The 15193-nt window shown below is 46.4% G+C and overlaps 2 protein-coding genes and 1 pseudogene across 2 annotated transcripts in view; all 3 read left to right on the top strand.

Annotated features, from left to right (window-relative positions):
- Nucleotides 1-15193, top strand: part of LOC144481017 (uncharacterized) — a 192388-nt gene that overhangs the window by 73498 nt on the left and 103697 nt on the right. The gene's annotated exons all lie outside the window — the stretch shown is intronic.
- LOC144480743 (uncharacterized) overlaps nt 1-15193 on the top strand; it is a 97932-nt gene that overhangs the window by 65218 nt on the left and 17521 nt on the right. The window lies entirely within an intron of this gene.
- On the top strand, nt 4239-9214 carry LOC144480663 (uncharacterized; annotated as a pseudogene).

Raw genomic sequence — 15193 nt, 5'->3', positions numbered from 1 at the left:
GCGGCCTAACTAAGGTTCCATAAAGCTGCAACCTGACTTGCCAATTTTTAAACTCAATACCCTGGCCGATGAAGGCAAACATGCCATATGCCTTCTTGACTACCTTCTCCACCTGCATTGCCACTTTCAGTGACCTGTGTACCTGTACACCCACATCCCTTTGCCTATCAATACTCTAAAGGGTTCTGCCATTTACTGTATATTTCCTACCTGTATTAGACCTTCCAAAATGCATTACCTCACACTTGTCCGGATTAAACTCCATCTGCCTTCTCTCTGCCTAAGCCTCCAAATGATCTATGTCCTGCTGTATCCTCTGATGGTCCTCATCGCTATCCGCAAATCCACCAACCTTTGTGTTGTCCGCAAACTTACCAATCAATCCAGTTACATTTTCCTCCAAGTCATTTATATACATTACAAACAGCAAAGGTCCCAGCACTGATCCCTGAGGAACACCACTTGTCACAGCCCTCCATCCAGAAATGCACCCTTCCATTGCTACCCTTTGTCTTCTTTGACCGAGCCAGTTTTGTATCCACCTTGCCAGCTCACCTCTGATCCCATGCAACTTTACCTTCTGCACCAGTCTGCCACGAGGGACCTTGTTAAAGGCCTTACTGAAGTCCATGTAGACAACATCCACTGCCCTATCCTCATCAATCATCTTCGTCACTTCCTCGAAAAACTCGATCACGTTTGTGAGACACGACCTCCCCTTCACAAAACCATGTTGCCTCTCACTAATACGTCCACTTATTTCCAAGTGGGAATAAAGCCTGTCCCGAAGAATCCTCTCCGATAATTTCCCTACTACTGATGTAAGTTTAGTTTGAGTTTTCCAACTGCAAATCCTTCCTTCCAATTGCCCTGTGAAATTATTTCAATAAGTAAGAAGTTTAACAAACACCAGGTTAAAGTCCAACAGGTTTATTTGGTAGCAAATGCCACTAGTTTTCGGAACAGGCTGTCCCTTCGTCAGGTGGAGTGGAGAAATGCTCACAAACAGGGCACACAGAGACACAAACTCAATTTACAGAATAATGATTGGAATGCAGTCTTATTATTCTTATAAATTATTTCAAAACGGAGAAAAGGAAAGGAGAGACAAGCCACAAAAGCAGAAATTGAGCTGAACAGATTGGCTAATTTGTGGGGCAGGCGCTAGTAAAATGTGACCATGAAAACTGACATTGTTGTGAAAAATTCAACTGGTTCACTGGTAGGGGAACCTACCACCTTTTCTGGACTGACACCAGGCTCTTCTCTATGGGAGGGGAGGGAGAGAGTGAGAAGTGGAGCAGCATGGGGTGATGGGAGGGAATTTTATCTACTTACAAATCAATCAACCACCAACCTCCACCACCGAGGAGGACCAGGGTAATAGGTGTATGTGAACATCATCCCTCCAAAATTCCCTTCAAGTCACACATCACCCTGACTTATCTGGCATCCTGTACTGGATGAACAGAAATTCCCTCCATTTAGAGTCATAGAATTTTACAGTGCAGAAATTGGCCCTTTGGCCCATCATGTCTGTGCCGGCCAGTAAGCACCTATCTATTCTAATCCCATTTCCAGTAATTGGTTCATAACCTTGAGTGCTATGGTGTTTCACTGCTCATCTAAATGCTTCTTATATAATGTGAGGATTCCTGCCTCTACCACCCTTTCAGGCAGTGAGTTCCAGATTCCTACCACCCTCTGAGTGAAAGGTTTTTCCTCCATTCCACTCTAAACCTCCTGCCCCTTAACTTAAATCTATCTCACTGGTTATTGACCCCTCTACTAAGGGGAAAAGTTCCTTTCAATTTACCTGATCTATGTTCCTCATAATCTTGTATACCTCAGTCAGGTCACCCCTCAGCCTTCTCTGCTCGAAGTAAAACAACCTCAGCCTAACAAGCCACTCTTCACAGTTGAAATGGTCCAGCCCAGGCATCATCCTGGTGAATCTCCTCCTCAGCCTCTCTGGTGCAATCACATCCTTCCTATAGTGTTCCAAACAGAACTGCACACAGGACTCGAGTTATGAGTAACAAGTGTTTATACAGCTCCAACATAACCACCTTATCTACCTGTCCTGCTGGCTTCAGGGATAATTGGGAATGCTCCCCAATGTCCCTCTGGTCCTTTATATTCCCTGGCCTTGTCCTCTCAAAATTCATCACTTCATACTTTTCAGGGTTAAATTCCATTTGCCACTGTTCTGCCCGTCTGACCAGCCTGTCTCTATCACCCTGCAATCCAAGGTTGTCCTCCTCGCTATTTACCACACCACCAATGACAATCTGTTCAATCATATCACACACCCGTCCCTGCTTTCTGTACCTACATTGTCCTTCCACACAGTGAACACAGATGCAAAATACTCCTTTAATGCTTCAAATACATCTTCCGGCTCCATACCCAGGTTGCTGAATGGGCAATTGATTCCTAACCTACCAACCTACTCTTTCCCTGATTACCTTCTTGCGCTTAAAATATTTATAAAGCATCTTGTGATTTCTTTCCTTCTCTGCCACCGCTCTGCCTCATCAATAAGACATTGGGAGTCAGAGGGTTGATGCAGTTTGATGGACAAGTTGTCTCCATTCTGAACAATGGGGAACAAGCTCCTCCCACTCATTGACAATATTGCCCCATACAAAGATGGCGATCACCCATGCGCACTGCCGCACATTGCCCCCAATAAAGATGGAGGTCGTTAACGCGTGGGCCGATCTCAGGGATCTTTGACCCGCTCGATGCAAATGGGGTAACCGGAGAATTTTGGGGGGAGTTCACAGATCCGCACAACCTGTTTACGAAGCCTTCCCGTCCACTCGCCGGTTCAATCGTACCCACCGATTTTCCGCTGACAAATTGCGGATCCGAGGTAATAAGCATTCGCCGTCGCCATTACCCGTAATGCGCATGCTTCAGTCGGAGCCCCTCTTTCACGCTGATTGGTTGGAGGACCAGCTGCTCCCCCACGGTCCTCCAGGCCCGCCCCCTCCTGCTATTGGGCCGGAGCTGTTGTCAATCACCCTCCCGAGTACATTGTGACCTGGCACATGCGCAGCCCGGTCCGGCTGATGAGGCCGGACACTCGATCTGAATGTGGAGCATGCGCAATTCCTTTGTTCGCCTCGGGAGCGAGAGTCCTTTGTCCCGGAGAAGCGGAGTCAGCGTTAGGCGGTGGCTGGGAGGATTTGGAAACACTTTGTGGATCCGCAAACCCTTCAGAATCATTGTCAGCTCCCTGGTTTGCAGCTGCGGGGCTTCTCCCTCCCTCCCTCCCGGGAACAGGCCCAGGTTAACGGCCCCATCCTGGCTCAGCCACTGGAGGATGGTTCACATCAGAGGATGGGGGAGGGGGACAATAAATAAGAGGTTACACTTTGTCCTCAAATCAATGAGGACTCTGATCTCTGGGAAGGAAGGAAACCCTGGGAGGTGGACGGGGAGGATTCACAAACACCCGCTGGAGGCCCCAACACCCCCAGTAAAAAGCTGCAGCTCCCTGCAGTGACCGGGAGAGAAAATAATTAATTGATTTTTATTTTCACTCTGTACAAAAGAACTGAACCCAGCCAGAATAGAGAGTGGGAGAAAAGATTTGTGAAGATATTTCGCACTGGGTTTGCCAGGCTGACCAACTCTCTCAGAGAAAATGAAAGGACATCCTTCATGAGTCTGTCGGAGCAGGTGAGCAGTATTGTGCGCGGTGCTGCTGGAACTGTGTGGGTGGACACGGGCTGGTTGGCAGCCAGAACAGTTGGAAGAGGGTGCTGCACACATCCATCTTATGGGTGAAACAGCGCCCATACGCCATGCAGCCTGGCACAGTGGACTCAAACACGGGACAATCCAGTGAAATATGAGATGGGTTGGTCAGTGTGGGAGTTGGTTGCAGGACAGGGAGGAGGGAAAGTGTTCAGGATGAGGATTTACTGCTTTACAGGAACAAGTGAGAAACGATGTTCCACAGAAAGTAGAAATGTCTGTTCTGAATTTCGATCCCGTACTGACAGTGATGATGTTTCTAAACTCCTTTTACAGGATATTTGAAATATACACACATTAAATCATCCAACCTGGAGAGACACGAGGACATCTACACCATAGAGAACCCATGGGAATGTGGGGACTGTGGGAAGGAATTCAGTTCTCCATCCCAGCTGGAAGCACATCAGCGCAGCCACACTGGGAAGAGTCTGTTCATCTGCACCGAGTGTGGGAAGAGTTTTAGTCGAATGTTCAACCTTCGCACTCATCAGCGACTTCACACTGGGGAGCGGCCATTCACCTGCTCTGTGTGTATGAAGGGATTCAGCAGTTCATCTCACCTGCTGAAACACCAGCGTGCTCACACTGGGGAAAGGCCTTTCACCTGCTCCGTGTGTGGGAAGGGATTCACTAACTCATCTGATCTCCTGATACACCAGCGAGTTCACACCGGGGAGAGGCCGTTCACCTGCTCCATATGTGGGAACAGATTCACTCAGTCACAAAACCTAATGAGACACCAGCGAGTTCACAAGTCTTCTGGAGGCAGATTCCCCAGTTATTGAACAGGTAATCACATCCTGCACTGACCCATGTGCATTCTGATAGCTATGGTGTGTTTCTGCTGCTGTTAATAACTGCTGTAACCAGCTTGAGTTAACAATTCAGATATTTGTTCAAGTTCAGATAGACGAATGGATCAACCAGGGTCTAATTGAATAACAGAGCAGACTTGAAGGGCTGAACAACCTATTCCATTTCCTGAGTAGTCTCTCCACAGGACTCTCCTACTCTTTAACTCTGCTCCATCGCTGGTTCCTGGTGAAGTGTCTTCTCCCCAGTTAAGAACAAAGAAAAGTACAGCACAGGAACAGGCTTTCCATTCATCAGCTGGTGTTTCATTCAGCTGTGGTGTGTTTCTGCTGCAGTTAATAACCCGATAACCAGCTGGAGTTAACTGTTCAGGTATTTGTTCTTCAAGTTCAGAAAGACTAATTGATCAGCCAGAGTCTAACTGAATGACAGAGCAGACTCAAAAGGCTGAATGAGCTACTCCATTTCCTGTGTTGTCCCCGCCCCGGCCTCTCCCACTCTCTAACTCTGCTCCAGTGCTGGTTTCTGGTGAAGTGTCTTCCCCCCCAGTTCTTCCATCACTTTCCATTCATCAGCTGGTGTTTGAGCCCAAGTTTATTGGGAACAGGAGGAAATCATTTCTCCCCCTTGAGCCTGTTCTCTTATTGACTGGGGTCACGGCTGATCTGTGACCAAACTTCATTTACCCAGATATTGTTTTAATCCTGACTTCCCCAGTCTGTTACAATGTGATTTAAAAATAACTTTGATTTATATCAGACCTTTAATGTAGGAGAGTGTCCCAAGGTGAATCTCAGAAACATCAACTGACAGAATCAGACAGGACGTAACACTGAGGAACACTATAGGAAGGATGTGATTGCACGAGAAAGAGTGCAGAGGAGAGTCACCAGCATGTTGCCTGGGCTGGAGTGTTGGGAAGGCGATTTATTATCTAAATGGGGAGAGACTTTGGGGTGCTCCAGTGCAGAAGGATCTGGGTGTCCTCGTTCACCAGTCACAGGAAACCAGCATGCAGGTACAGCAGATTGTAAAGAAAGTGAATGGAATGTTGGCATTTATAGCTAAAGGAATAGAATATAAATGTAAGGAACTAAACAAGGCATTGGGGAGGCCACACCTGGAGTATTGTGCACAGTTTTGGTCCCTTTATTTGAGGAAAGATGTAGTGGCTTTGGAGGCTGTTCAGAGGAGGTTCACTAGATTGATTCCAGAGATGAAGGGTTTGTCGTATGAAGAGAGATAGGTCTATACTCTCTGGAATTTAGAAGAATGAGGGGAGATCAAATTGAGGTACACAAGATGATAAAAGGTATGGATAAAGTAGACATGGAGCGGATGCTTCCTCTTGTGGGGCATTCTAGGACGAGAGGTCATAGTCTTCGGATAAGGGGTAGCAAATTTAAAACAGAGTTGAGGAGAAACTACTTCTCCCAAAGGGTTGTGAATCTGGAATTCGCTACCCCAAAGTGCGGTGGATGCTGGGACAGTGACTACATTTAAGGAGGAGTTAGACAGATTTTTAATTGGTTATGGGGAGAAGGCAGGAAAATGGGAATGAGGAGCATATCAGCCATGCTCGAATGGCGGAGCAGACTCAATGGGCCAAATGGCCTAATTCTGCTCCTATATCTTATGAACTTAACACAGCCTTAAATGTATTCAATGACCAAGCCTCCTCCTTACTGGAGAAGGGATTTCCAAAGACTGATGATCTTCATAGAGAATACATTTCTCCTCATGGTGTAAACTCAGAGAGGGCGGCACGATAGCACAGTGGTTAGCACTGCTGCTTCACAGCTCCAGGGACCTGGGTTCGATTCCCGGCTTGGGTCACTGTCTGTGTGGAGTATGCACATTCTCCTCGTGTCTGCGTGGGTTTCCTCCGGGTGCTCCGGTTTCCTCCCACGGTCCAAAGATGTGCGGGTTAGGTTGATTGGCCATGCTAAAATTGCCCCTTAGTGTCCTGGGATGCGTAGATTAGAGGGATTAGTGGGTAAAATATGTAGGGATATGGGGATGGGGCCTGGGTGGGATTGTGGTTGGTGCAGACTCGATGGGCCAAATGGCCTCTTTCTGTACTGTAGGGCTTCTATGATTTAACCTCTTATTTTTAACTGTTCCATAATTCGATATTACCCCATGAGGGGAAACATCCTCTCAGAATCTACCCGGTCAAGCTCCCCCAGGATCTAATATGCTTCACCAAGATCACCTCTCATTCTTCTGAATTCCAAGGGGTAAAGACCCAACCTGTTCCACCTTTCCTCAGAAGCCAAACCCCCTCATCACAGGAGTCAGCCTGGTGAACATTTTCTCATCTGCTTCCAATGGAAATGTGTCCCAGCTGAAGTAATCCTGAGCCGGAAAGCAGGCAGACACAATGTTGTGAATTTCTATCCTGGACTGAGAGTGATGGGTTTTGGAAACTTATTTTACATGGGTTAGAAGGGGAGGATTTACCCACAGCAAACTGCAATCAAGTGAATGTTTAACAAAAACAAAGTGCTGGAAAATCTCAGCATGTCTGACAGCATCTTTGGAGAGAGAATAGAGCCAACGTTTCGAGTCTGAATGACTGTTTGGAGAACGGTCATCCAGACTTGAAACATTGACAGAAGTGAAAGACCTGATGGACCGAATGGCCGACTCCTAATTCTTGAGGTGGAACATGTCACCATGGTTGTGAACAATCATGTTCAGCCTCGGACAATTATCAGGGAGAGAGATGGAGTCGGTGGCTGGGGAGTGAAGTTTGTAGCAAAGACTGAAACCAGTGGCTTCAGTCTTCCCAATATATAAAATGTCGGTTCATCCAGGACTGGATGGCAGACAAGTCAGGACAGTGTGTTTAAAGTTTTTTTTAAAGTTTATCATGTCACGAGTAGGCTTATATTAACACTGCGATGGAGTTACTGTGAAAATCCCCAAGTGTGTGAGACTTGAAGGTGAATTTCGAGGTGTTCATTCACACTTGTGATCCTGGTCCTTCCAGGTGGTGGAAGTTGAGGGTTTGGGAGATTCTGTCAAAGCTCCAGCTGAGTTATAGATGTGTAAAATCCCTCTCCTCCTGCCAGCACCAGCACCTCCCCCATCCCCCCACAACCTCACTTCTTGCATTACTCCCCGTTCTCTCCCACTGTCTTGGACTCTCCTTAAGTAGAGGCCTGAGTCTGTACAGACCCAGACTGGGTGGTAGGTTCCTTTCCCTGATGGACATTAGTGAATCAGTTGGGTTTTTATGATAATCCAGCACTGTTCATTAGTATCAGACAAATGACCAGATTCATTCAGCTCAATTTCACAAGCTGCCTTTGTGTTTTTGTGGGTTCTCTCTCTCTCCTGTTTTTTTTGTTTTAAATCAATTTCACAGGGTTTTAGAAGAGGAGGATTTACAGTCAGGAAACTGAAACCAAACATCACACCAGGAGCTGACAGAGGCGTATCATTTATCGTAACTTGAATATCATTGAATATTAAACATGGAAGGAAAAAGCACTGCTCACAGTGAGGAGAAACCATACACGTGTTGTGTGTGTGGACAAGGTTTCAGTCGATCATCTGGCCTGTCGAGACACAAGCACAGTCACACTGGGGAGAAGCTGTGGAAATGTGGGGATTGTGGGAAAGCGTTTAGTTATCCATCTGATCTGGAAACTCATCGACGCAGTCACACTGGGGAGAGACCATTCACCTGCCCTCAGTGTGGGAAGGGATTCACTCAGTCATCCAGTCTGCTAAAACACCAGCGAGATCACAATGGGGAGAGACCATTCACATGTTCTGTGTGTGGGAAGGGATTCACTCAGTTATCCAATCTGTTAGGACACCAACGTGGTCACACTGGGGAAAGGCCATTCACCTGCTCTGTGTGTTGGAAGGGATTCACTCAGTCATCCCACCTGATGACACATCAGCGAATTCACACTGGAGAGAGATCATTTACCTGCTCCGATTGTGGGAATGGATTCATTCAGTTATCTGATCTGCTGAAACACCAGCGAATCCACACTGGGGAGAAACCATTTACCTGCTCTGTGTGTGGGAAGGGATTCACTCAGTCATCTCACCTACTGAAACATTAGCGAGTTCACACTGATGAGAGACCTTTTAAATGCCTGAACTGTGAGAAGTGCTTTAAAAGTTCTGTGGAGCTGACATCCCATCAACGGGTTCACTCTGACGAGAGACCATTTAAATGCCTGGATTGTGGGAAGTGCTTTAAAAGTTCTGGGGAACTGGTGACCCATCAACGTATTCACACTGACGAGAGACCGTTCAGATGCTCTCGTTGTGGGACTGGGTTCAGGAAATCATCTCAGCTCACTGTACACCAGAGTATTCACACTGGGGAGAGGCCGCTCACCTGCTCTGAGTGTGGGAAGGGATTCAATCACTCATCCAATCTGCTGAAACACCGGCGCATTCACACCGGGGAGAAACCGTTCACCTGCTCTGTGTGTGGGAAGGGATTCACTCAGTCATCCCATCTGCTGAGACACCAGCAAGGCCACAAGTAACTATAGTGATTGGGTTTTGCTGTTAATCACCTGCAGGTCTGAAGATTATTCACTGGAGTCTGGTCCTGCTGATGCTAATAAACACCAGGCCGGTTATAGGTCTAAATATTCTGGATAAGAGTCAAATAAATCAGCTTTGTGTTAAACACAGTGTGTTGTGTATTTTTAACATCACTAACAGAAGTTAATTCCTTTTGAAGGGTTCTCCTTCTCCCCATCTCTGCCATCCTCACCCCCAACAAGTGTGAGTAGCTCCATCGCAGTTTATTTTTTACAGGTCAGTAGCTGAGAGACAGGCTCCGCAGCAGCTGTCCTCCTGAGGGAGCGTATTGGAAATGCCAACAACACCCTCGCTTTCCTCAGTGCCCGTCCCCTTCCCTCCCTCCCCGTCCCCTTCCCTCCCTCCCCGTCCCCTTCCCTCCCTCCCCGTCCCCTTCCCTCCCTTCCCGTCCCCTTCCCTCCCTTCCCGGTAGCACTGAGCCTTTCCCAGCATGCATTTCACACTGACTGCTCATTAATTGGCCAGTCTGAAATCACATTCCGGGGCCGATTGCACCCACTTCCAGGCACTCCCGTGTGAATGTGCCCGACAGATGGAAAATTCAGACCTTGGTGTCAGATTTAACAACAGGATGATTTTCTGACCACATATCCACACCATCACTAATACCAAATATTTCAATCTCCATAATGTCCACAATCTCCACCCTACCCCAGCTCATCTGCTGCTGAAACCCTCACCCATGCCCAAGTTACCTTTAGACTTGATGATTCCAGTACATTTCTGAGCAGCCTCTCACATTCACCCCACTCCCACATGGAAACGTGAGATCATCCAAAACTCTGCTGCCTGCCGGCTTTCTCACACCAAATCCCATTCACCCATCTCCCCCCACCCCTGCCTTGCTTACTGACCTACACCGGCTTTAAGTCAAGTCACGCCTCGATTTTAAAATTCACATCCTTATTTTCAAATTCCTCCATGACCTTATCCCTCCCTATCTCAGTAATCTCCATTTTCACAATTCCCTGAGATCATAGAATAGAATCCCTGAAATGCAGAAGAAGCCTATTTGGTCCATCAAGTCTGCGCTGATAACAATCCCACCCAGGTCCTATCCTTGTAACCTCACATAATCCCCCTGACACTCAGGGCAACCACACACAGACCTGTTTCCCATAACCCCAAGTATTTACCCTGCTAATCCCCCTAACCTACACACTTGGGACACTAAGGGGCAATTTAGCTTGGCCACCAGATATCTGCACTCTTCTCATTCAGGCCTCTTGCGCATCCATGGTTTTAATTACACCACCATTGGTAGCAGGGTCTGAGTGTGAAACTCTGAAATTCCCTCCCTAAACTGTCCATCTCTCGTAATTCAGGATCTGCCTCTCCAATCAGGCTTTTGTCCATCCATTCTAATATTATGCTCTGTCACTCATAGATTCCCTACAATGCAGAAGAGGCCATTTGGCTGATCGAGTCTGTACCGATATTCTGAAAGGAAATCATACCCAGGCCCTCACCCTATTCCTGTAACACATTTACCATTTCTAATCCATCTAACCTGCACAACTTGGGACACTAAGGGGCAATTTAGCATAGCCAATCAACCTTACCTGCACATCTTTGGACTGTGAGAGGAAATCCAAGCACTCAGAGGAAACCCACACAGACATGGGGAGAGTGTTCAAACTCCAGACAGATAGTCACCCAAGGCCTGAATTAAACCTGGGTCCCTCGCGCTATGAGGCAACAGTGCTAACCATTGTCATTTTTTTCTTTATGAAACTCCTCTGAAATACCTTGGGGTGCTTTCATTCCCAGTATTCTCATTTCCAGATCTATCAGTAATGAACTTGCTGCCGTCTGGAACAAAACTGTTTTCACCACTCAGTCTCCGCTGTGATGTAATAGTCTCTATGACATCATTGCAGCAGGACTGGATGACATCATCAGAGTCCATTGTTTCTGAATGATCCACATCAATAACAACAGGAAATACTCATCAAGCTGAGCACATTATCTAGGCTGACACTGCAGTCTGACATTGAGGGACTGCTGCACTCTGACACACACTGTCCTTCACATGGAGCTTGTGGAGGCTCTGGCCACAACCTTCCAATCTTTATAGAGTAGTGGTGATAAAGGACTGAGAGATTGTAAATATTATATCCCTGTTCAAAAACACAACAATTACAGAACAATCAGCTTAACATCAGCGGTGGGGAAAATGAAACCAATATCTGGGACACAATCAACTGATACTCGGAAAAATATGGATGACTAACTCCAGCATTTTCTGATTTTTAACACTGAAACTTCACAGTGCTCCACAGTGTTACAGACTGACTTGTTGAATCTGTTTATTCCATCCCATCTCATATTCAGCTGATTGGAAAATGGCTAAAATACTTCAACATGCAGGGATTTGGGGACAATAGTGAGTTTGCTGCTCAGATTAGCTGATGTCTCCAGTCTCCATATTATAAGATGGGTCTAGAAGGACTGGAGAAGATGCAGGAAAATAGACTAGAAAGATGCCTGAACAGGCAGTTATACCCAGCAAGAAAGACTGGACAGTCTGTAAATATTTTCTCTGGAAAAGGGAGTGAGGATGATATGATCTTTTAAGATTATGAAAAGGTTGGACACAGTAGACAAGTGCAAGATGTGTCCACTCTCAGACAGATGAGAAATAAAAACAGAAAATGCTGGAAATAATAGCCTATCTATGGTAGGAGAAAGTGTGCTAATTTTCAGGCCTGGGTGTTGAATGGTCATGGGCCTAAAATGCAAACTCTGTTTCTTGCTCTACAGATGCTACTAGATCTGCTGAGTATTTCCAGAATTTTACATTTTGATTTACATTTTGGGCGGCACGGTAGCACAGTGGTTAGCACCGCTGCTTCACAGCTCCAGGGACCTGGGTTCAATTCCCGGCTTGGGTCACTGTCTGTGTGGAGTTTATACATTCTCCTCATGTCTGTGTGGGTTTCCTCCAGATGCTCCGGTTTCCTCCCACAGTCCAAAGATGTGCGGGTTAGGTTGATTGGCCATGCTAAAATTGCCCCTTAGTGTCCTGGGATGCGTAGATTAGAGGGATTAGTGGGTACAATATGTAGGGATATGGTGGTTGGGCCTGGGTGGGATTGTGGTCGGTGCAGACTCGATGGGCCGAATGGCCTCTTTCTGTATGTAGGGTTTCTATGATTTCCAGCATCTGCAATATTTTACTTGTCTTTGACTGGAGAGCACAAAGAATGCTGAACACATCATCAGAAGGTGTAAGATTACTGCCTGAGCTGTAAACCTTTGGGTAAAATCCCATCATCAAAAGATTATTTCCCAGTTGAATGTGGAAATGGATTCACTCAGTTACTGGTAGAATAACACAGTTAGACTAGAGGGACAACACTCAGACACTTCACATGTGCAAAGGGGTTTCCTTAGTTTTCCTCAGTGGCTAACACTCTGATTTTAAAAGCTCAAAGCATTCGATCCAATGCCAGCATTCTTATTGACAAGGGGCAGTTTAACTGTTCTGTCTATGGGGAAAACCTGCTGAGACCCTGATGCATTCACTTCTAACTGTAGATGTTTGTTCTGTTGTCAATCAGACTCAGGACCGAACTATGGTAGAGAGCCTATGCTCATAGATTCAGAGAATTCCTACAGGAGGCCATTCAGCCCATTAAGCCTACGCCGACAACACCTACCCGTGCACCATCCCCATAACCCCAACTATTCACCCTGCTAATCCCCCTGACACTAAGGGGCATTTTAGCATAGCCAATTAACCTAACCTGCACATCTTTGGACTGTGGGAGGAAACCAGAGCACCCGGAGGAAACCCGCACAGACATGGGGAGAACATGCAAAGTCCACACAGACAGTGACCCGAGGCCAGAATTGAACCTGGTTCCCTGGCGCTGTGAGACAGCAGTGCTTGCCACTGTGCCACCCCAGTCCTTAGTTACTATATCAGTCCTTCATTCCATATCAATCGATTTAATACATTTGTTAGAATTGAACCTGAGTCCCTGGCGCTGTGAGACAGCAGTGCTTGCCACTGTGCCATCCCAGTCCTTAGTTACTATATCAGTCCTTCATTCCATATCAATCGATTTAATACATTTGTTATTGTGGCCCAATGGTACCAATCATATTCAGATCGCAAACCATATTTTCTATTTAACAAAACCAGTGTGAATGGCGGGGTGATTACCCAATAGTCTCTGCGGGTGAGAATGTGCCCTATCCACATTACAGCACCGTTTTGCGCAAACGCGGTACCTGGCTCTAACCGGAGCATGCGCAATCCGGACTGCGACTGGAGCTGTGAGGAGCCGGAAAGAAACAATGGAGTGAGGTTCAGTAATGGAGCCGCTGGGTGACCGGGGAGGGATAGAAGCAGCGGAGTGGGCTGGGAGGCTTCATAAACACCCCGTAGAGTCTTCAATCCAGAATATAATGTTCCTGGTCCCGCTTCAATTGGTACTGAATAGAGTCGGAGCTGAGCGGCTCCAGGCCCGGGTTAGCGGCCGCCATCTTCACAGGAACAATATACAGCAGGGCGCATGTGCTGTGAGCCTGACCCAGTTACCAACTCTCCCGGATTGGACTGGACTCGCCAGGAATTTTTTTATTCATTCAGGGAATGTGGGAGTCGCTGGCTGGACCAGTATTTATTGTCCATCCCTCATTGTCCTTCAACTGAGTAGCTTGCTAGACCATGTCACAGGGCATTTTAAGAGTCAACCACATCTATGTAGTTTGGAGTCATATTTAGGTCAGACCAGATAAGGATGGGAGATTTGTTTCCCAATGCATCCAGGGAATGTGGCTGCCACTGGCTGGGACAGCATCTATTGCCCATCTTTATTTGCCCTTGAACTGAGTGCACTTCAGAGGGCATTTTAAGAGTCAACACTGCTGGAGATCTGAAATCACATATAGACCGGAGCAGGTAAGGTAACAGATTTCCTTGGCTCAAGGACATTAGTGAACCAGTTGGCTTTTTACGACAATCGACAATGGTTTCATGGTCATCATTAGACTTTCAATTCCAGATTTTTATTGAATTTAAATTTCAGCATGTGCTGTAGTGGAATTCAAACCTCAGTCTCTAAAACATTCAGGACATTTAAAAATATATCTTTTGTTGTCATTTTCCATTTAACATTTCTCTTCACCGGATATAAAAATATTGAAAATGGATAAAAGTTGTTTGCCTGACTGTCAATCATTATGCTGTAAGGTGAGGAGTCTTTTTTGCTTTCCAATTGGCCCAGGAAGGCAGTGGGGATGGATGTGTTGACTGATTAGTGGTTGGAGGATGGGCACAATAGAAAAGACGTGGTAAAACTTCCAGGAAACATTTAATCACAATTGTGAACTCGGAGGAGAGAATGTTGTGAATTTCTATCCTGGACTGACTGTGATGGTTTCTGTAAATTTACAGGGAGCTGGAAGTGGAGAATTGACAGACAGGAAACTCAAATCAAACATCACATCGTGATCTGATAGAGTCACTCGATACATCAGAACCTGAATATCAGCAGCATCTGAATGTGGAAGGTAACAGGTTTGTTGATTGTGTCTGTGAGAGAAGATTTCAGGTTTCAGTGTGACTGGAAAGGCCCCGAGATTCACAAACCCTGGTTAGACCACACCGGGAGAACTGTGCCCAGTTCCAGGCAACAGGACATAATGGCCTTGGAGAGGGCGTAGAACGATGTACCTGAGTGATATCTGAACTTCCAGGGTTAAATTGGAAGGTGAGATTACAGGAAAATGTAATCAGATGAGGCCATTCAGCCCATTGGGTCCATGCGAGCTGTCGAGAGCAATCCAGTCAGTCCCATTCCCCTGCTCTATCCTCATATCTTTGCAGCTTTATTTTCCTTAAGGGAACATTATATTCTGGATTGAAGACTCTACGGGGTGTTTATGAAGCCTCCCATTGTCTATCCAATGTCCATTTAAAATTATTCATTGTGTCCATCTCCACCCCACTCATTGGCAGCAAGTTTCAGGTCATTACCACTTGCTGTGTAAAAGCATTCTTCCTCGCATCTCCTGT

This window comes from Mustelus asterias, chromosome 30 (assembly GCF_964213995.1).
Source record: "Mustelus asterias chromosome 30, sMusAst1.hap1.1, whole genome shotgun sequence".
NCBI classification, from domain to species: domain Eukaryota; kingdom Metazoa; phylum Chordata; class Chondrichthyes; order Carcharhiniformes; family Triakidae; genus Mustelus; species Mustelus asterias.
Note: the sequence above shows the minus strand (reverse complement) of the source record. Positions and strands in the feature narration are given on the sequence as shown.